General features: G+C 38.9%; 1 protein-coding gene and 1 non-coding gene across 2 annotated transcripts in view; one reads left to right on the top strand and one right to left on the bottom strand.

The window, feature by feature from the left end:
- Window positions 1-21,121, bottom strand: part of BCAR3 (BCAR3 adaptor protein, NSP family member) — a 107,994-nt gene extending 86,873 nt beyond the window's left edge. The window contains exon 1 of the mRNA XM_042873285.1: window positions 21,058-21,121. The gene's annotated coding sequence lies outside the window, so the exon portion shown is untranslated. The remainder of the gene's footprint in view (window positions 1-21,057) is intronic.
- Window positions 20,864-20,949, top strand: TRNAR-UCU. Its single transcript is given in 2 exon segments — window positions 20,864-20,900; window positions 20,914-20,949. It is a non-coding gene; the product is annotated as a tRNA-Arg (tRNA).
- Window positions 21,122-23,865: the final 2,744 nt, after the last annotated feature.

Genomic DNA, 23,865 nt, shown 5'->3' with positions numbered 1-23,865 from the left:
AGGGCTTCTAAAGAATTTCTCAATAAGCTTCCAAGGATCTTCAAGATGACTTCTTTAAGGTCTTACAAAAATGTGGCACTTGATCAATAGTGAAGACTACTTTTAAGCTGTATAAAATCTATTTACTTATAAACAGCTTAATATAGCAATTAACACATTTCTCAAAATTCCTAACTAGATAAAATATAAAGACACTTTTTGGCTCAACAGTAAAACCAAAAGTTTTATAGAACAAAAGTTGTGTGCTCTTTCTCTGGTAAACATACAGCCTGAGGCACCCATGCCCAACATTGGACAAGCAGCATTAAAAACAATGAAACGTTCATTTTATCTAGCTCATTTGTAAGTGACTCTATTTCACTGTGAATGCTACACAGAAGATACTGCCTTTATTTTCCGCTTTCTTAAGAAAGTATTATCCTGCACTTGTTTCCTTCAACATCATATGATGGAACATAGATCGCCACAGCTGAAATTTTGTCAAGGATTTTATTGAAAAAGCCAGCTCTTACCTCTACACAACTGTATTGTTTAAAGAGCATGCAATATTCTGCAGAACCAAGCTGTGCCAGCCAGTCAGAAGTGACTAATTGCTTCATTAGCTTTTCTTTCACAATGCTTTTGACTCCGAAAAACAAAACCTCCACTACAATACTATTGCTCTTGAATACTGAAATGACTGAATAACACAGAAAGCACTTGGTAGCATGCAAGTCCTATCCTTAAGGCCAAAGAGATTAATAATTTCTTGGTCAGAGGGTAGTTGGAAGTTGTATATACATTATTTTTATGATTCTGTGGAGGGTGTTTGTCCAAGATGAGAACACAGTAAAAGTGAACAAATAACAGAGTAACTGAGCATGTCTATGAGAAAAGCATATGAGAGACTGTTAGAATTTGGAGATGTTGTTCGTATTTTTAAAAAGTAAAATTTGAATAAAGTAACAATATTTGTCGCTTTTTCTTCAACTTCTAAAATGAAATAAAAAGATGGTCAATAAAAGACAAGCATGACAGACATAGGAAGACAAAAAAACAGATGCACAAAACATTATCCAAACTTCAGTGCTCTGTTTAAGCAGTTACGCAAGATCTATATAAACAAACACTTAAACTTCCAAAAACTGCTGAGTTTATGAAGAGATTTCTATTTGCAAGTTTGAGCACATGCTAAACGAATTCAAGAATGTCCATTTCTAAATCTATAACTTACGAGCTAAACATTTCTATTCAGAGCACTGATGCCACAAGCAGAAACTGGTCGTGTTCAGACACGCAGTAACTTCAGTCTTACGTTTTTGATACCACTTTGTATTTGAAGAATTTCCTCTCATCCAGCATTCAGGAAAAGAATTTGCTCATTAGATCTTTATAAACTAACTGGAAGGATGACTTTCCAGCAACAAACCACTTGTTGTAACACATTTGTCTGCCCTGAACATATGAGGAAAAGCCGCCTGATGGCTGATGCATTACAGTCAGAAAAGAGTCTGTGTTGCTTTGTATCAGGCAGTGAAGCTGTTTAGTCTTTTTCTAAGTCCTGGAACACTGGAAATAAGTTTATGTTGTTTATATTTTTGAACAAACAAACTATGAAGTCCAAAATACTTGTCCTGCAGAAAGGTAATACATAACAGAGATATTACCTGTGTTAAAGTACAATATGTACCTAGAAATATTTTATAAGTGTTTAACTTGGAATAAGTTTCGCTACGTCCCACACGTTATTTGGAAGCCACTATGAATTTCAACTCAATGGTCAACTCTGAAACATGTCAAGACTCTGGAAAAGTTAAATACACATGCGTCATTTCACTGCAAAAATCGTTGGAATTTACCCACTTCACAGTCTGTTACAAAACAAACTGGCTAACTCAGATCCTGTTGTGAAGTCCCTCAACCTCCACTAGAATACACAAATATACTGCTTGCTTTATTGTAGGCTGGATTTTTTAATTGTGAAAATACTGCACGCTATGGATGAAAAGCATGGAAGCATCAAAGTGCATCTTGTGTCATAACAGCAATCAGAAAATCCCAGCATGTAATGTGCACACCACAAAAAAATTTCTTTGAGGAATCTTCCAGGCAGAGAAAACATTCTTACGTGAGGAAGGGGAACAAACTCTTTCATTTGCTGGTTTGCTTTGAACAGGTACTTCCAGAACACAATATTCTTGAAAAACATGAAATTCAAAATAAATTGTAATTTCTAGGAAGTGCATTCAATTTTTGACCTAAATGCAAATGACAAGTGTAAGTTTGCTTTTCCACTCTGCAAACTGCATTTCACATTTATATTGATACCATTTAGCAGTAAGTAAAACAATCCAGTCACATACACCCAAACTTTACAGATCTTTCACATCATAACTGTAATTATATTTTCCATAAATATTTGAAATAACTATAGCACAAGCCTGATATTCTTACAGTGCCAGCACATGATGACAACTCCTCCTTGTGGAGGCACATCTGATGTAGCAAAATTAAGAAAAAGTAGTTTTCCTATGTGGAATACCAGGTTTCTGCTGGTACTGGTTAGCTCTTTGTTTTTGTCTTACCCTTGTTACTGCTTTAAACTAGACTCATGGCAACTTCTCAGCACTAAGGGCCTTTAAGAAAGATTAAAATGAAAATCACTTTCAAGTATGCTGTTAGGTTTCAACATTATTAAATGCTGTTTATTTACACATATAAATAAGAATCAGGCTTCAAATGAACTTGAAGTAATCTCATTACAAAACTATGATTCACCACTACCTCCTAACATTTTGGGCCAGACTGATCTAATATAAAGTAATTTACACGTACTGCAAATAATGAAGCTCTGCCGACTTACTCTTGCTGGCAGCGCAGCCCTCTGTGCCTCCTCTCAGTTTCCTCTTACTCATGCTTTGTATCAACCGTGCCAAGAATGATTTCCATGTGAATGAATCCCCTGCATTTATCTGAATAGACTGCTCTGTTCAGCCAATTCCATGTCAAAGAGCTCAAACCCTCACGGACATTCAAGTTCAGCCTGAATCTAGAGGAGAGGGCTTTTCTTTTTTTTTAATTAAAAAAAAAAAAAAAAAAATAGTTCAGAGCAGACACTAGGAGATGCAGTACTGTCATTCACTTATTTTAAACCCGTACTTGCTTCATGTTTCCTCGTTCAAATTATTGTTTTCTCTTTCGGAATCAAAACATTCTTGGTAAAATTCTGACCAAATGTTGTGAAGAAATTAAGGATATGAATTCTCTGAAATCGTTAGTGTAAATATTGTAGGCAGCCTAGGCTCCAAAGTGACACTTAAAACCTGAGTTTTTAGTTCAGTCTGAAGTTAACAAATCTATTACAGGCTGTACAGAAAGAAAGATAAAACATTACTCGATTTGTTTGTGTTATTCTGGCCAATGTTTGTGTAAAGATAGAGTCTACAAAATACCAGTAGGGATTTGAAAGCATACTGACTCAGCAACCACACAGCAAATTAAGATTTCATCCATAACTAATTCAACTGCATGTCCTTAACATCTTACTCAGACCATTTTGTCAGAATAACTCAATTATATGAAATATATCTATTCGGTTATCTTCTGGTGATACAGTTCTGTCTTCCAGACATTTCACAAATAATGCTACAAGGACTTAGCTACATCAGATTTCAAAACAGGTATTTTCTGTTGTAGCCAATACCTCTTACCAACAGCACACAAGAGACAACTTTTGACCAAGACAGTGCTTCATCATTTTTAACGTGACACTCACAGAATACACAGACTAACGTTCCTCATTTATATTCCTCACAAAAGAGAAGTGCAGCTTTCTCCGTAACAACTGTGGTTTTTCTAAGCAGAAGTCCTAAAACAGCAGCTGCAGTACCGCACACAACTCATCTTCAATGAGGGAATATACTGCCACAGATGCTTTGGGTAGCAAAAGTATAAACAAGCTGAAAAGACAACATGCATGGGGAAAACAAATAAATGATAGTGGACTATTGGATATACAGAGGCAACAACAATCTCTGAAAATCCTTAAGCCATGAATTACCAAAAGCTGGGGTAGTAATTTCTGCATACGTATGTTCTTACATCATTTTTATAAGCACAAGGTTGTACTGTGAAGACACTGATTTGCTTTTGGCCTAATTCCACACAGATGCTCTAGCACTTAAGTTCAATTGTGGGCCTACTCTGCTAGTGCAAATTAGTTCAAAGAACTTTGCTCTTGCAGAGTTTAATCGTCTGTCTGAACCAGCATATCAGCAAAATATCAGCTACCTCTGTGACTTGAGTTGTTACTGTCCATCTTCCCACAACTAGCCTAAAGTTAACATGAATGCTGTAGTGCATATGCTTGTTGATTGACAGAAAAGGTAGGCATTCGTGCAGATCAGACTTGGCCTGGCAGATGATCTGACAGCAACTATACAACCAAGTATTAATGAACCTAACATCTCACCAGAAAAGATTAGTCCAAACTTCCAAATTCATTCAGCACATCCATCTTAGCACATAGTTTGAAGTCTAGGGCTAATTGTAATATTTATGTATTTATGTAACGCAGATTCCAGTTACATGAATTATTACAACTAAAACCATCAAACTCTTGAACAGAAAGAGTTAATAACTACAGCCTAGTTTGTCTTTCCTCTTTGTATCTCTCTGTGTAGTCTTTGGTAGTAGATGAACATTCTTTCCACCTGCACCTGAAGCCAACTTGAAGCAGCCTGACTGCTGGTAGTGCCATGCTGAACCTGAGCCAGCGCACGCTGACAAAAAGACTTCACAGCTGTTTCTCAGCTTGAACAGTCTGTAACGCACCTAACAGTAACCGGCCGTAAATGCATGTATCCCTTAATGAGAAATCTGGTTACAGCTGGCAAGCTGAGCTCTCTGTGGAGTGAGGGGCTCAAGAGAAAAATCAAAGAACCGTCCTGATTCCAAGCTACAATTTCACTGTAGATTAATCCAATTTGCAATGTTCCAGCCCTTCTCTTTCCACTTCCTCAGCTATACCAACTCAGAAGTTATTAATCTCTGTTGTGCAGAGTCAGTGTTTGATCCATCTAACTGTAAAACAGCTTGTGTGTGAAATGGTCCTCTTTTAGAAAACAAAAATCAGCTCCCCCATCCAGAGTGTTCGTTTGTTTTCAAATGTTTCACTCAAATAGTCAAAGAAAAAACATACTATTCAATAACAATAAATATATTCTTTTTATTTGCCTTCTGGAGCTTCAACTTTTTATGGTAAACTTAGATCCTTCAAGTTACCCTACAAGAAACATAACTTTTTTTTAAGTCAGAAATTATCACGTGATGAATTAATGCTAGGAATTGAGTGCTATCTTATCTAACAAATTAGACTTATGATAAAAATCAAACTGACAGCACTATAATTAATGAAATAGAGCTCAGGTGCATGTTTGCTAAATTATGGCTACTGGCCAAATATATGCACATTTTACAAGATGCCAATCATTATGTTCCTATGCAGCTGTCTAACGCAGCATAACAGAAGAAAGCTGGATTGTGTTGGCGCTCTTCATGCACCTGTGCTAAATCAACCATTTTAACTTGAGCTGCTGTTAAATGTGGTTTGAACAAACCCAGGTGATTTTGCACTGAAGTGGATTAGAACTAAATTTGAACTTAGTTTGGTTTCTCTTTTCCTGCAATAGCCAAATAGTTTTTGGCCTCTCTACTCTGCAAACTCCCACTGCTCTCGTGTACACCTACTGCTTAGCTGCCCCAAGTTGTGGTTAGCAACACTCCCTTCCTTCCTTCCTTCCCTCTCACTCATCCCCATTAGCCTAGTACCCCAAACTGCAAAGCCATGCCCAGTCCACTTCCCTAAGCCATTTGTACACCCAGTTTTGTTGATTTTTGTTATACAATTTTAAGGACAGACCCAATGTATACTTCTTCTATTCACTTAAATAATAGATTAAGCAAAAGAGACGCTAGCCAGAAGACTGGGCAGCGACAACTCATGTAGATAACCGGTCCACTTATGTGCCAAAACTCATAAAACCAATAGAGTCCTAGTGACAAAACACACTTCATGATAAGACTTAAAAAAACATAATATACAAATTTCTACTGAGCCATGGTGCTTTCATTTTAATGTAAAAGGCTTATTTTGTAACTTTTTATAGTGCACTGTATTATGTAGATTCCTCTGAAAGTAATGCCTCCTATTAATTTCCAAGGAAACTATAACAGATATGAAGAGCACAATAACTGTAAAGAAAATTCTTAGCTACAAAACACTATTTTCCAACACAGTCACCACCACAAGCAATGCATTTTTGCCAGCAATGAACAAGAACCTGCATGCCATGCTCATAAAAACCTGCACCAGTGGAGAAGACTCGCTGTCATCATTGCTGAAATGCACCACCCACTGCCTCACTGTGCTCACATCCACTGTGTGGTCTCCATCAACATTCAGCAAGAGGCAATTAATTTCAACAGGTGCCATTTTTTCCCACATAGAGGAATTCAATGACACACCTTTGCTCCATACACCCTTGTATGTCAGACACCATTCTGTCAGGCCGTCCCTTCTGCTGCCATCTGTCACACAGTAACAGCATGTAATGGAATGTTGGTGGGAGCTTCCATATTGCCATCACTGGCCAACATAATCAAATGGGAGGAAGCCACCATATTTTGAAATAAAAAGATTTCTTCCTTAGAGAACACAGGCTGAAATGCTCTTTTCTTAAATAAAAATCCCAACGTTATTTCTTATAATGGTGAAAGGCAGAATACCTCTGCTGCTTAAGATATCCAGGCATGTAGCAAAGATAACAAAATGAGAACTATCCAGGAAAAGTAGTTGCAAAATTCAATGCCCTTAGAAAGTAAAGTCATTGTTCACTTTTTTTTTTTTAAATCAACTTCTAATTACATAAGAAAAGGAGCTGAAGATTAGCATGATGAAGGTGAATGATGATGAACGAAGATGATGATGATGAAGCTGATAGGCTTATAAAAATAAATTACAGTATTCAGTGAGAATGATCAGTAGAACACTGGTCACAAGTTGCAATAAATGTAGTCTTGCACTAAGTTCTGTTTTAATTTTAGATGGAAGTTCTCTCACTCCTCTAAATGGAGACAGGACATTTAGGGCTAGAGCTCAACAGAACATAACAGAATGTTAACTTGCATTGAGAGAGCTAACAGTAAGAAATAATCCTGAGTAACATTAAAGCTTGAGCTAACATCTGCAACGGTTTAAAAGGTGCTTTATGGGAATCTCATAATCTCATCAGCAATCTTAACAAGTCTATAAGTTTATAAGAGCCTCTACTAACTTTCAGCATTGTGCATGCAAAATGTAACAAGTTTTTTTTTTATTATCTCTCTGGATGCAAATAGCTAGCTAAGATGTTATTATATTTGGGTTCTCTATGGAGTAAACATTGAGAATCAGGAATTTCTTTGAATCAACAGAATTTACTTGCAAAAACGCTACCAGTCATATTTCTGTGAACATGAGGCAAGTCTGATAAAAAAAGAAACAAAAAACGGTTCATTTTCCTTTTGAAGATGCAAATGCAGCACCAGGATTCTCAAAGCCTTACAGATAGGTAATGAAAAGTACTAAGCCAGCCTAAACTTACTATGCCAATTAAATTTGTTCAAAGAATTTTTAATTACTCTTACAGTAGCAAACTTTTGCCTCATAAAGGGGCTGACTACACAACACACTTCTGTCAGTCTTTCTGCAGATTGCCCAAAGGATTTTTTTTTTCCAGTCCCTTTCTGTTTTCCTCTTATACTTCATTGTTACTGCATTCAAATCACAACTTTAAAACAGAAGCTTCAGGTATGATTCCATTAATTTTGCAGTCACCACTGTTAGGCTTCCCTTACCTGCTGAGTTCTGTACTGTGGCACACTGCATACCAAGCTTCCATTCACACAGCGCCGTGCGTTCAGCCTCTTCAACAGAAGTCTTTCCAGCCTTGCCTCACCACACTGTGCAGCATCAGCTGCAGTACCAGCAGAGATAGAACGTTCTCTACCGCTGCGCTACAAGACATCATCCAGTAGAACTTCAGTGAAGTGTAACGTAAGAAAATCAGGAGCAAACAAAGCCTACTGCTTCAGCCAAGCTCTGCATTTGCTCCAACATAAATACCTGTTGAGTGTACACAAGTGTATTCTGATTGCACTAAACTTGATGCATTTCAGGTGTAGCACTGGGCTTCTAGCACCTGCACTACTTTGCTCTTGATTACACAACACCTGTAATCTTGCAGTTACTGGATAAACTCCTCATCAGAAATTTTATGTTATATCAAGTAAAAACTAAAGGGCTTTTTGCTCTCATCCTTTTTCATTTTCCATGTTACAGGTTCATGGACTCCTCCACTTCTAATGAATTCTTTCTAAAATCTAACTAGATACCTTTCTAGCAGTGTTTTTGAAGTGCAGGAAAAAACACCACTGTAAAAAGAAAGGTGTAGAGAAATGCAGAAATAGAAAGAGAAGCTGACAAAAGATGAAAAAGGAATCAAAAAGCTTTTAAGCTGAAGTTGGTAAAGAGAGTGGAAAACGAAAAGATCTCTAAGCCAGAAGTAAAGCATGATTACAGGAAAAAATGACACAGCAGAATGATTAAAATTTTCTTTTTTTTTTCTTTTTATTTTCCCCCATCACAACAGCAGTAGTGCAGTTTTACAAGGGGAAAAGTCTGTAAATTTGTGGCTAGATAATAATTTTCCCTTTTTTTTTTTCTTCATAAACATATTTTGTCTCTGTTCTTAAAAACAAAACAAAACCAAACTCACTCCATGCTCAGATTAGACCAAGTTGACTGAATCTCTGAAGTGATGCCTTCCTCAAGATAGTTTTAAAATGTAATGTTGTTAGTTCTTAGTAGACACTTAAGAACAGAGTTGTGGGGTTTTTTTGTTTTCTTTTTAAAATTATTTTGTTTTTTAAATCATTAATATTCTGAACAATCATGATGCTGGGTGAGAAAAAGACAGGAAAGTAAATTACTGAAATACAACCTTCTAGGTTCATACAAGCAAATGGATCATTGATTTCAAAATAACAACATCTCAATCCATTATTGACAGTGACATTTTAGATTGAAAATCTCCCCCTTTTTAACCTTTTAACTGCTTAATAAAACATCAAAGTTTCTGCCACTTTACATCCATGATGACACAAAACTTCCAGTGGATTTTTACCAACAATCTCAAAAAGAATTTCTGAAGAAGCGATCAAAAAGACATTGGTCCTCAAGCCAATATATATATATATAATATATATATAACACTGCTGAAGGAAAAGCATCAAATGGAGATGGGAATGGAAATGAAGTGATTCTGGATTAAAGACAGATATTAAAAGCCATTTTGGTATTTCTATTTAAACTTTTACTGTACAGAAGTTAAGAATTCTGGATGTCTCATTCTAGAGAAAAGAGGTGCTGTTATAGAGATCAGCACAAAAGGTCTCTGCTGGAATGGAATATTCAGTTACCAGTTTAGAGGACTGGTGCAGCTATCCCATAATCACTGTTGCAGTTCATTAATGACAACAGCTCTCCCTACAGGTGTATGTCAAGGTTTCCACACGTTTTGCAGTGCTAACTTCATCTGAGCACAGAGAAGGAGCATCAGTGGAGACAATCACTCCAGCTATCAGTCAACAATGTGAAGTGTAGACGCGCACAAGCCAGCTCACATTTAGCAGGATCTTCAATGGACAGTGGATAGTTCAGTGGAACTTCAATGATAAAAGTCTTCATGGTAAATAATAATGCATTTTCTTTATAGTAATAATTTACTCAAATAAAATCGATCACGTTGTAATAAGGTGATACAGGTTATTGCCTTGCTATTTCTTGGATAATTAATTCAAGAAAGATAATCTGTAAAACCGTCTGTTCTGTCCTCCCAAAAACTACGTCTGTGCAGTGCATTCTGTAAGTGCATTCACTAAAACAGGGTTCTTTTATTTTCTTAGCAAGCTATCAAACCTAACAAGAGGTTAATAAATACAAGGCACTTCTATGAGATAATCCAGTCACAGATAATTGCACAAAAAATGGCTCTTCCCTATAAAAGAAGTGGCACGTATTCCCACTAGAGAATATCTGAAATGGAGATTGCTTTTTACTCTGTTAACAAGATGTGCATCAGTTAGGTTTTTACACATATTTCTGGATCTGCAAATTAGTTTCACATGCAAACCAAAATACATATATTGTAAATATACACTTAGAACCAGAATCTACATGCAATTTCAATTGTCTTAGTAAAATCACCCTCTCTTGGGTCTAATTACAAACTCAAATTAATTGTTTTAATGGAAAGCCTTTTAATAATTATGTATAAACTTTTGTCAATGCTTTATGTGTAGCAAACAAAAGACACCATCACAGATTTGCAAATTAAGAAGCATCATATGGGATAACAGTATTTATCTTTTTAAAAAGTATCTGCGTTTGTAAACAATAATAAATAATAAAATAAACAGATAAAAAGAAGGAAGACCATTTCTCAGTATACTTTACCAGTTATATCAGTGTTAAAATAATGTTTCAGACACCCCCGATTTCAACTGTATGAGACAAGGAGAACACAAAGAGACCAAGCAAACTAAAAAAGACTGTACTGATGAAATGAAACGTGATGTTTCCTCTCATTCTAAGATACAAAATACTGCTGATGACAGCTTCAAAATCACAGCTATACAATATTCTGTAAATGTTGGCTATTGTTCAAAACCGTTCAACTTTTACTGACTCTCCAAAAACACTGCTAGTTTCTATAGTTGAAAAAAATATTCATGCAACAAGGAGCTCTTGTAGCAACAATGAAGGGACTAGCAAGTGAGAGCACTGAACTTTCTTTTCTGGCAAAATAGTTCAAACCCAAGTGAGATAGCAGGATAAATATGCCAGAGGGGCTTCATTCATTCTCCATCAAACAACACACCACAAAAGATCCATACATTTTGCCAGGAAAATACTGGCATAAAGAATGAGCAGCCTTGGAAACAGAAATTCTTGACTCAAAGTCAGGTTGAAGGTCACTGCTCTAAATGCTGGAAAGTTCACTTGATTTGCATTTGATATATTGATATCTAATTGATTTTCTGAGTTGTTTATGAACTTTTATTTCCTGCAGATGATCCAAGTAGAAGTAAATATTAATCTTTTTGATTTCACAGCCAGATGAAAGATGTCTAAGAGAAATGCTTCACGTTACTGAAGAAGCTAGAGAGAATGTCATCAAACTTTGTTCCAATTCCTCTTAACTGAACACTACTAAATTAAAAACATGCCTGTATGAAGGAAAACAGTCAGACTCAAAGTTTCCAGTTTCCACACCAACTGTTCCCTATAAATTAATAAGCTTACATCCAATTTGACAGTTCTGACCCTGTCTAACCTCTTCTAAAAATTACTGTTAACAATCAGGATGATGATGAACTTGCACACATTGATTTGCTAAAATAAACAAATGAAAATTGATTCAAAACAAATCTACGCTGATTTTTTTCATTTCATGCTTAAGTCAAATGATAGATGCAGTTGAGAAAGCAGTGCTAATATGAGGATACTATTTCAATAAATGAAGCAACAGTTATTAAACAATTATTAAAAATATAGAGAAAAGTCTCCAGCAATGACTAGATTGCCTTCTTCCCTTCCAGAAACCGTTTCGTATGACACAGAGAGCTCATAGCAATACATCTAATTATCATTCCAATCAAATAACCCACTGCAAAGGATGATATAATCTCCACACGATTTGGAGCTGTAACTTCCTGCAGGAACTAACAGTGCCCTTAGATACCTACCTTCAACACAAGTCAGGTAGGTAAGTGTCCAAGCATTGAGACTCTTAATTGCAATCTGCTGCTGGGGCAGAAAGAAAAAATATTGGCCTGAAATTAATGGTTGCTTTTAAGAATTTTAGTTGTCACAGTTTATTATTTGAACTCAGTTTAACAGTGAGTGTGGCCACAGAAGAAGACACAAAGAAGCATTTGCTTCTTGGCAAGAACTTGATCAAATGCGTTTGCACACAGGGGACTTTCACCAATCCAGCCTGGCAATACAGCCATTGTAAGCTGCTGAACAATTTTACATCACTCGAGTCTGACAAATACTGTGTCAGAGTATTCTTCAGCCAAAAATTGCATTTTTCTATGGCTGATTCAAGAACTAAAACCAACTTTAGAAATACACTGCTGTTCTTCAGCAGTAAAGACAATAATGTACGGTATTTTTTTTTATCTCTGAAATTAAAAAATAGTAAGAAACAATGTGTATGTAATTCAAAGCATCTTAAATCTTTTGCCATTCAAGGAACAAAGGCACAACATCCATTTCCTGAAGTCAAATTTCCAGGCCCCCAAAATGCAAGTGCCTCTGTCAATAGTACTTGTACTTTAGTTCCCCTTGCTCAAAGCACACTAGCTGCAAGACTTTGAAGAAATGTGAACAGAGGAACATGGGTGGATCCAACAAAGTCATCACAAAAACAAGTAAATTATAAAACTAATTGCACTATGAAGTCTTACCAAGAACAATGAATGCATTTCAAAGTTAGTAATAATAACTTCTTTTGCTGGTAAGCATGGCATGTAGAAACAGAAATCCCAGCCTCTGACCCCATATCTGCCCTAACTAAGGACAGAACAAGCAAGGCAAGGACATGACATGAATTGTGGCTGTAGGAAAGTTTATCTGCATACTTGAAAATTTGTCTTGGATGGTGCCAGCTGCTGGTGAGAAGAATGCTTTGCTATCATTACACAAAAATCCAGAGTCAGGAGCGTTCTGGTACTACACTATAACAGTGGTGAACACACAAACAAGAAAAGGCTGAGAGGATCAACACAGTCATGTTTAGAAAAGGTCCATTACGTACATAACACTACTAGGAATTTCTGAAGATTGTGTTGCCCTTTGGCACCCTCTGGCACTGACTGGTGCAGGGAATTAAAATTCAGAGGAAAAAAAATCCACTGAGTAACACCACTGGCTGCTGAGATGCTCAAAATGTTAATAAAGAGTATGATTCTATTATTCCAAAGCATCGAATTGTTGCTGCAAATCAAAGAAATACAGAAACACTAGAAGCCAATCCATCTGTTATCTAAGAAACTCTTTATGTTTTTGACAGGCTGGTCAAAGTTACTTCTTAGCATTTGTCTCTTTGCTTAAAAGTAATTATTTACATTTTGTTTTGTTGACATTAAATTATATATTTGTGAAGAAAATATGACCAATACTGCTGTAACATTAAGATGAAAAACTGTTTATTATGGCTGCCTACATCATCCCTCACCTGGAAGTTGATGCTTGTGCCATATTGGCAACATTTTCCCAAGAGCAGAAACAAGTACAGTCATGCAAAATGACATTTAAGCGATACTGCTGTCAAAGGGGGAAAAAAACACAACGTACACCAACATGTTCCTGTATTTTCTTCAAGCTTCTCTCTTACTTTTTCAACGCCAGCTATAAAGACATATTAATATAAGATTATCTCTCAAATAATTTAGATTGATGAATTGACCAAAAATATCAAAATTCAGGGGTCTTATAAAATAAAGATGAAATATTTATATTTTCCTATATTTATAATATATATTATCACAGAATCATACAACAGCCTGGGTTGAAAAGGACCACAACAATCATGTAGTTTCAACCCCCTGCTATGTGCAGGGTCGTCAACCACCAGTCCAGGCTGCCCAGAGCCACATCCAGCCTGTGGGGCATCCACAACCTCCTTGGGCAACCTGTTCCAGTGTGTCACCACCCTCTGTGTGAAAAACTTCCTCCTAATATCTAACCTAATCCTCCCCTATCTCAGTTTAAAGCCATGAAATATAATCTATAATATATATAATATTTATTATGTATTTACAATATAATGTATACCCTATACAATATCATATATTTATCCATATGTACATCGCTTGAACATCACACAGCACAAGAAGGAAGACGGTCTTCATTACTCAGCTTGTGAGTAGCAAAACTATCAGTCAGAAGTCTCAAGTTCCTCCATATAACACCAGTTATGTTGCAATCAATACTAAATACAAAAAGTGACCCTTCCAAACTAGCTTTGTCATCAAAACACTTAAAGCATTTATAGCATTGTTGGGGAACTACTGAATCACGGCCTGAACCTCTGATTGATCGCCTGAGGTGAGCCCTGAGTCAGCCACAGGAGCACAGCTGAAGGCAATTCACCTGTGCTGCCAGAAGGGGTGGAGCCTGGCTGCAGCTCTCCTACACCCATTTCAGAGCCAGCTACCAGTGGGGAAGGATCTCTTCTGGAGATCCACTCCGCTGGAGTTTCATAAGTGAGCCCAGGATAGGGGTAAGCATCCTGTCTTTTCTGCTTTGGTGCAATAACAATGTAGCCGAGCTCTCTGGTATACCTCATAACTACAGCATCTGTACATTCACTGATTGTACAAGCATTCACATTCATCATTAAAAAAATTCCACATATTTGAAAAACTGATTGAACCACCTCTGAGCAGCTGTCTCAGTGTAAAACTCTACCCACGTCTCTCTGCGACTTCAGACGAGCAGCGACGGCACTTTGAACTTTCAGGCTTTTCCAGTTTATTCCTCTGGATTTCGTATCTTAGTGGTTGCAAATTGGAATATGTACAATATTACTCATAAACACATATTGCAATAAAAATAATATTTATTTTATTTCCACAGAGGAAAAAAGAAGGCAAAATAGAACAGATTGCTATGATTTCCAAATACCAAAGAAACTGGAAGCTTCTTGTTTTGATTTGCTGCAGTGATGATTGGTACACATTACTAATTCAAACAAATAAAGATGATTGTATATGTAAGTAGATACCACTTCCACACAAAAAAAGGAGCTCTCTGAGAGACTAGATGGGCAAATTCCAATCAACTCTTAACGCAGACTTTTTTTTTTTATAAGTTGTTAAGTCAATGCTTGCTGTCTGACAGTATTTTTGGAAATAAAATTAAAGCTCCACAAAAGAACAAATGGACATTATTTTATTGCAACACTAGAATTGAGGAAAATTCAGTAGTGATTTAGAGTGGCAGAGCTAAGTCTGCACGATCATCACAAAGAAGTCTTTGTGTCGGCGCTATCTGCACAGAAGAGCCTTTGATGAGCAGCATTTTGTTTCCTCATATTGTAAATGAGGAACATTTACATTCTGCAGGGCAATAAGTTGTATTAACTTCAGTGACTGATTTTATGAGACAAAAATTGGAAGGAAGAAAAGACATGGAACAACCATTAAGCAAGGTTTAGCTATAAATATCACTTGCTAGTTTAACATTCTTCCTCTGTGGCTGTTAAAGCAGAGAAAAATAATCCCTGATAGACCGAAGAGCAGAATTTAAAAAAAAAGAAAACAAACAAAAAAAGCAAGCCATGTTCAAAAGCTTCATAAGAAAAAAACACACTTTGCCATACGTGATTTTTTTCCTCAATCTACACAGAACATAGCTAGCTGTAACACAATTAGAAAGTACAACAGAATATGACTGTGTGGTAGATGATCCTGGAGAAAAGTGGAGTTATATTCCAGAGGAAATATTAACCAATATGGTTAATATTAACCACATTAACCAATACGGTGTGCGTCACTCACCTGTCAGCCAGAAACTCCTTCACTCCTACTTACTCTTCTTCCGAAGTACCAAAAAGTACCTTCTCATCCCACTATCATCCCATCAGTACACTGCCCACGCTTCTGCTTCACACCTTTTATCACCTTCACATCCAATTTATACACACCCTTCAGGGATGTTTTTTGCCCAAGTGACATAGGATTCAGTCTATTCCTGCTTTTTTCTTGAACTGAAACTTGGACATAAGCTATTAAAATAAATAAATAAACCAGAAGACTTCGCTGGCTGCCTGCTAAGAAATGATTTCCAATTTCCACCTGCATAAAAGAGAATGCTCATTTTCACAAGAAGAGAAAAGTTTCTGTAAATGCTACAAAATGGGGCAAGCTTTGTTTGCCACTTGGCAGATCACATGCAGCAATGCTGCAGACCTAAGGTCTAATGAAGTCCCTCTAGCAATTCCTTTTCATCTGAAGGAGCTGCAGCATCCACACATAACTCCTTTGTAATACTCCAGCTTTGTCATCTTCCTGTTGTTTTCTTTGGGGATGTGCCAGGAGCCGCCAAGCATCTTCTCTCTGCCTGCACGGAGCCAGGTGCTCAGCCCTAAGTGCAGCACACTCCATCACTGCCTGCCAGGTGGGGTGAAAGAGTGAGAAGAAGATGGATGTAGATTTAGAAGGCTGCAGGCGTTGACTGGGGAATTGGCCAATTCCTCAGGCAAACCATGAGCTACAGCTCCTGCTCCTGCAGAACGCTGAGCTGGACACGCTCCTCTCTAAGTGCAAGTGAATGCAAACAGCTTGCTGAGCCGTGCTGTAAGCAAAGGACAAGCACTTGGGCAGCATTCCTGGCTCCAGGTCCTGGCTCCAGGTCCTACGCCACTCCATTACCTCATATTACACACTGTGAATTTAGCTACCAAAATCAAATTCACAAGTGGTGATACAGTTCAATTAAAGGAAATTTCAAAGAGAAAAACCTATTTACAAATAAACCTTCACAATACATTTACTGGCTCCAAAAAGCAACAGCAAGATAACTTTCTGAAAGTTTCCCGTACAGTCAAATCAACGTACCTTTGAAACAGATCAAGTAAAAACTTGTTGAGAGAGAGAGAAGAGTATCTGAACACAGTTCTGGGTAATATTTTTAATTAAAGAACTGACAAACGGATATGATTTTTATATGCTATTGTTTCTGCAATTAGACCAGATTCAGTATTCACATATTATGCTGAGTCAGTCACTTATATTCACAACTGAGTGAAAAGCAAAATTTAATTAAGACTAAAAGCTTTTCATCGTTTTGGAACATGCCTGGCAAGTTTTTTCCAGCAGTAGTGCTGAGCACACACAGCCATTGTTAGGGGCACACTTGGCACCCAGCTGGCAGGACACAGCAACCCAACTCTAGCTTTTAGCTGTCAGGATAAATAGCCCACACAGCCCTCGAGTGAGAAATGTAGGAAACAAAACAAATCCCATTAATTTTAGAGTATTCTCTATCAAAGAAACAAGAGTCTGCTGCACTTTATCTTCCTATCTCTATTCATGTGGGGTCCAAACCACTGAAGATTAAAAGCATTTTTTTCCCAGAAAGAATGGTAACAACAGGACTTAAAGCTTGGGTTTATTAATGACAGACTTATCCAAAGAAAAGATTAGCAAAAATCACCTAAAGTGAACACTGTGCCACTCTGTTGGTAACAACAACAAAAGAAGCACTACGGGCCAAATTCTACTATCATCAGCATAGCCCTGAAATAATTTCATGAAGCTGATTCAGTATGGTCATATTCAAAGTGGCTCAGATGAAAGCTGAAGTTAACCCAGCATGTTTGTTTAAAAAACATTCTGAGTACCTGCACTGCAGCACTGCTTAAACCCTGCGCTTGTTGCACACATGCACATCATTCAAAGAGCATTTGAGTGAGGAAGGAGAATAAATAGTGCATTTAAACAGTGTGGCAGAAGGCAAGGATTGGTTCTGATTGTTTCAGAATCAGTATCTTTTAGCTCTATTTTCAAACTCTTGTTTTTAATCCTTTATGAACAAAATTTATGTATTAAATATTTTGTAATACTGTAATAAGCACAGAAGCTAGAGAAACACGTTCTACTTCGTGAATATTCCTGAAGTCTTGAGACTGAATCTGTACATTTGCTGGGGGTTTTCTGTTTGTTTTGTAAGTAAACTATGTCAGAGACAGCACAGTTGGTGTCAGTGTGTCAGGTCTATTTAGGACAATACAACTGCATTGTTCTTACAAAGTGAACAACCAAGCAACTGAGTTGAGGAAGCAACAGAATAAACAGGGAACAGGAAAAGCTCATCATCCAATAGCATTCAATGAAATCACATGAAAGAGAAGGGAAGCTTGCTGAAAAGCAGCTGAGCCCTCTGGATAGATTCCATCATACATCTTTTGCCACTCAGGTTTGATAAATGGAAACTGACCAATAAAATAAGGGATATACAGAAAGGCTTTTCCAGACAAAGTTTCATCTCAAAATGTCGAAGTTACCTCACAGATGACCAACTGTGCACAAGAGAAGCTGAACTACAGTGATGTCTATGAGAAGCTTTAGAGGAACAACTGAATTCTGTAGGTATTCATTACCTTGATGTTAATTTACAAATAAGAATTTAAAAATAAAACCCAGATAGTTACATCTAGGTTGCAAAACGAAAGGCAAGAACAAAACTTTGCACACCCAGCCTTTTCTTTGGTGATTATTAACTTAGGCTTGTACTCTTTGGGACTGTTTTGGCCGTTTGGGTCCAATCTGAGGATTCAATTGAGACAAAAATACCTGTTCCTCATCTCTTTGTTCACTGTGAAAATAATGAATAGCAAAAGAGAAGCTAGATGAAATCTCATGATACCAAAGAAATAAACTCAAGCAAAGAAGAACAAATGCACACTGAACAATAAGGTAAATGAAATTTAGGATTTCATTATTCAGAGCAAATAAACAAACAAAACAGCAGCAACAACAACAAAGAACCAAACAACTACAACAAAAAAGCCAACAAATACAACAAAAAGTTGAACTAGAAATGGAGAGCTACCACACAAACAGAAATCCCAATACAGAGGCCAAAGATCAACAGGAGTTGGTGTAGTTAGGAACATTCATTGCTAATGCCTCACCAGTACTTTGCTCAGTATGCAACTCGAGGAAAGTGCACAAAAGAACACTGAGAAGAGCTGCATGAGAAAGTTGGAGAAGTGACAAACTTTTGCTTATTATAAACACTGAAACGTTAATGCAGAGGGAAAGAACTCTGCCTTTCTAGAATAACCTGGGCAGCTCTCTATCCTTTTGCAACAGAAACGCACACAAAGCAATGCTCCTGAAATACAGCACCAATACGAGTGAAATGCTGCAGGACTATACGGCAACACACTCGTAGCTCTTTGTCAGTGTTAAGCTATGTGAACAAGAAAAAAAAAAAAATCAAAGCAGAAATGATCTATAAATCAAGCATGAAGTAATTCTATGAAGCAAATACCCACTGGAGAACAGTGCTGAAACCAAAGTTTTAGAAAGTCTCTTGAAGAATTTCATAACATTTGGATTTTTTTATTATCAACATAAAAGCACCATGGGGCGCTGCTATTTTCAGCCTGCCTTTGATCCACTTGCTTTCTTGTGTCAAAGTATTACTACTGCAGTTTTCTTCTCACATCTAAAACTAGCAAAACAGCACCCAGCTTTGTTCAGTGAAAACTGCCAGCAACTAAAAGCAGTACTGCCAGACTCCTATAAACACCTACTGCCTGAAACAGAGCATAAATTTGAAGAGAAGTTAAGATGAAAGACAGCTTACTAGAGAACTGAGTTTCAGCTGGCCACAGGAGACCTAAAGTCTAAAGGACCCATCCAAGTCAGCAAAGATTAATTGTCGCGTTTGCTCAACGTAACCCATTTCCTCAGCTCATTCAGGTTTCTCATTCAGCAGCTCCATCTGCTGTCCAAAACAAAACGTTGACTTTGCGACTACGTTAACAGGAGGTTGGATGTAGCTTCCTCACTGTACGGGGGGAGGCTACATCCAACCTCCTGTTCTACACTATCTGCAATCATTTAATGATATGTTGTACAAAGTTACCATCCTATCAAAGCACGTTGGTGGTGTGTGGACACTCAGTTTGCCCCACAATAAATGCCAGGAATTTCCAAACTAGAGAACATTCATGGCAGTTCATAGTTACATACAAGTGGTTTGAGTAGAACAGACATTAATTTAAGTTTATTATTTCAAGGATCATCTCAATTCTTAAAAGCAAAAGTTCTGTTTCCTTTTTGAAGCACAGGGCCTGAGCCATTACAGTCTGAGGACTCAAAAGAAACTTAGTGAAGAAATGAACTGGTGCATTCTTTCATCTGCAAATGCAGAACATTTCTTTACCAGGAGTAAGCACAACAAGTTCAGTCCAGAATGGAACAGTTATGGCAAGACTGCACAGACCTAGAGCCTGTAAATCCAGTCAGACCTCCTCTGACTCTTGTACAGCTTTGATTCGTAGGTGGCCTGTTGGCTCCTTTGGTCTAGATGACCTTTAGAGGTCCCTTTCAACTCTAAAGATTCTACGATTATCAGACTTTGTTACCCTGAGGGCTGTAACTCCAACATCATGCTTAAAACCAAGACCTTTCTGTTATCCCCTCATCCCGAGCAGCAGTGTGAAAACCAGCCAGTCCATAACAAGCACTGGCTCACAGCTGCCCACAGGTACACCGGCTGACTCTAGGGCAGCATATGGGGCACATCACACAGTGCCTTCACTGCCTGGGTCCCCATGGTTGTGCGTTTCACAGGGTACCTCAGCCCTTGATGCTATAGCAGAAGAAGCACGTATCATAATGAGCTTATTCTACACCGTTTGCTTCCTGGTTCCTCGTATTGTAGGTACTGAAACTTTTTAAATTGCTGTTACACAAAATGCGAGATTCTAACAAAAGCGGTGTCTAACAAAAGCACAACACCGGCTGAGGTACAATAGAGCAGTTCTGCCTCCAGCCGCGACCAGAACTCGGCGCCACCTGGGGCTGGCAGCCCGGGCAGGAGCAGCCAGGCTGAGGCTCCCTGCACAAGTACCATCATTACCGCGCGGAACACAACGCGCCCGAGGCGGAGCGCACCCAGCCACGCCGCTCTTCCCGCGCTGCCGCCCGTGCCGCCGCGCGCAGGCTCCATAGGCGGTGCGCGAGGAATCCAACAGGTGGCTCCGTGGCGCAATGGATAGCGCATTGGACTTCTAGAGGGTTGAAGGGATTCAAAGGTTCCGGGTTCGAGTCCCGGCGGAGTCGTGGCTTCTCTTTTCATACCGCTTTTTCTTTCCTTCACTTTCCCATCTACACTTTTCACCTCGTTCCTCCCTCCCTTCCCCCACCGCCGCAGTAACCGGGGTTGCCTACCTGCCGCTTTCCAGAGGACCTTTCCGGGGCCGCCTCCCGGCGCGCCCGACGGAGCGGGGAAGGCTGGGAGCGGGCGGAGACGGCGGCGGCAGCCGAGCGGCCGTCTGGACTCGAGCCTCCGCCGAGAAGGAACGGCGCACCGAAGTGCTTCACCGGCAGCAAGTGGAGCGTTGCCGCACACCGACGCCGCGGCGACCGCCGATCACCTCCTCCCTCATCCGTTCACCGGCGCGCGGGCACCAACGGTCGGCGGCGCGCGACAACGGAGCCGCGAGGCGCGCGGGCACAAGCGGCAGCTGGCCGTGCAGATGCTGAGGAGCGGCAGCGCGCAGCCCCCCTAGGATTGCTCGTGCAAAGAGTGGGTATAAAAAAAAAAAAAAGTAAAAAGCGATCCACCAAGCAAACCTCTACAATAGCACCATCTTTGGCAAACGTAACTGCGTCGGCAAACCGCCGTAAGCTACTACGTTTCCAGAACAGCTTTCAGAAAACAGTTTTGCACAGCAATCCGAGCACTGCTCGCCCACAGCACTGAACGCTTGAATTAATAAAACCTACACCTACCCTCTAAATAAAGAGCCATTTTAGTAACAGCATAAAAAATGAATGGAAAGCGTGGGCAGGAAAATGCAAACAGCAGCAGCAAACAAACCATGCCTGTATTGGACTGAAATACATCTGTGATGGATTCGTGGCTGATAAAAACATTCGTGATTTGATTCATAAGTTGTATATTTAATTGAAAAATATTAAAAATGCATTTCTATCCTGCATATGTGCCTTTAGCCTCTTTTTCCAACTGAAAAGCATGCCATCTATAACGTTAGCCATTGCTGATTTACAGTGTAGAGACCCGTTCTGGAATGCTCCCTAGCTACAAAATGCACGCAGCCCTTTGCAGAAACATTCGATTTTGCCAGAACCTACAACAAACAGCTATCACCGATCTCCAACATGAATCCCATACCAAGCAGCAACACCAGTGAGACAGCAAAGCCCTCCTCCCTGTTCAGTCATCGCCAGCAATCCAGTTACCTGAACGCTATTCCTGTCCACATTTTTTATTTAAGGACAGTCTCATTGAACTTGCCTAGTTCCCAGCAAAAAGATGGAAGGCAGAGGCTTTTACATACAGACCTTTGCATACTGGAAGTGATATTTAAGTGACCACTACGTGACAAAAGCCTAATAGAAAGAATTGCATGCTGAAGAAGCAAGGAGCTCCTGCATATTAGCACACAGGGCAGAGCAGGCAGCACAGGGACATGTTCTGCGAGACGACTGTGCAAAGCGTGCTCTGAGGAATGCTAAGGCAATGTACTCACTGCCTGAATGCAGTAAGAGAATCGGCTGGAATATGACCAAGAATTGCAGCAAGCGATATAAATGGGACAGACCATTAGAAAGCTTCAGTCCTAAGGAGACTAAGTTGATACAGGGAGGTTATCCCAAAGAATGGAAGACATGTGAGCAATAAGCACACAGCAAAGAAAAATGGTAAGTTTTACTTCTGCATGCAGACTAAGCATGTCTGCTAGCGGTACCGTACCAATAACAACAGCTCTGTCATCGCAGCTTAAGCCCTTTGGACGCCAGACAGCCCCAGCTGCAGCACCCAGGAGACAAACTGAGCTAGCTGCAGCAGCAACTTCAGCTGCTCTCTGTCCAACGGCATGGGAAACACAGGCTCAGCCAGGGGAGCGTGAAGGAGAAAGGAATTCTACCCACACAGAACATCCCAGTGACATCCAAAACAGCTGTAGTTGCATACATCGACTTATAAACATTCCAATTGCTCTTTAATCCCGGAAAGAATTGTCAGTAACATTTTGTATCAATAAAATACAAATATTTGACAGCAGTTACAAGAAAATACTTGTAATTTGTAAGCGAATTGTTTCTCAAACTACACCAATGTTTCACAATATTTTTTTTTTAGTACTGTCAGAGACATCTGATAAGTTTATGCAATCTTTTTTTTTTCCCCAGCAACTTAAAATTTATCATTTGTAAACAAATTCAATAGTCTGAAGCATTATGTTCTATACTTCTAGGAAAATCAGTAGCTGGGAGACAACACACCACCAACACTCTCCCTGACAGGATGAAGCGCAAGCTGGGGCAATGACAGCAAGCAGGCAACCACCGCACATGCTGGCCAGCTCAACTCACCTCTTGCTCACAGAGAACACAGGCACATGCTGGGCACAGCACATGGCACAACAGATGTTAGAACATCTGAAGGAAAGGGAAGGATACAGAACATAAAAATCCTTCACTAGCAATGTTAAACATAAACTGTTTTAAGATCTGCAGTAAGCTATTGAGCAGACTGAGCAACAGACATGAAGCTGTTGCTTGCAGTGTACAACCAAAGCTCACTTTTCTTTTTGAATGTCTTTCAGAGCAGCACATTGCTTTCCTGAAGTTTGGGATGCAACAAAATGACAACTACTGTGGTGGCTTGTTTTCTTTCCTCAGCGTTCAGCATTCCTTTTTTTCTTCTTGCATTTTCCATCCAGAGAACAAGACACCATAGTTGTTTTTATTGGCGTTATCATTTACAGGTTCAAGACTGTAGCACGTATGATTGTATTGGAATATCTATGCATTAGCTGAGACCTGGGGCCAGGTGGTTCTACTTTTTATGGTGTTCAACACTTCAAACAAATTCACTTCACTTTGTGCACCACTTATCTCCAGGCAACTGAGGACTTACAAAAATCCAGATTTCCATCTGTGTTTGGCAGCACGATTAACGATTTACGATTAACTTCAGAGAAATACAAGAAAATCTACACAATCACG

Source organism: Lagopus leucura, unplaced genomic scaffold, assembly GCF_019238085.1.
Source record: "Lagopus leucura isolate 7727_CA_CO unplaced genomic scaffold, USGS_WTPT01 Super-Scaffold_100009, whole genome shotgun sequence".
Lineage (NCBI taxonomy): Eukaryota > Metazoa > Chordata > Aves > Galliformes > Phasianidae > Lagopus > Lagopus leucura.
Note: the sequence above shows the minus strand (reverse complement) of the source record. Positions and strands in the feature narration are given on the sequence as shown.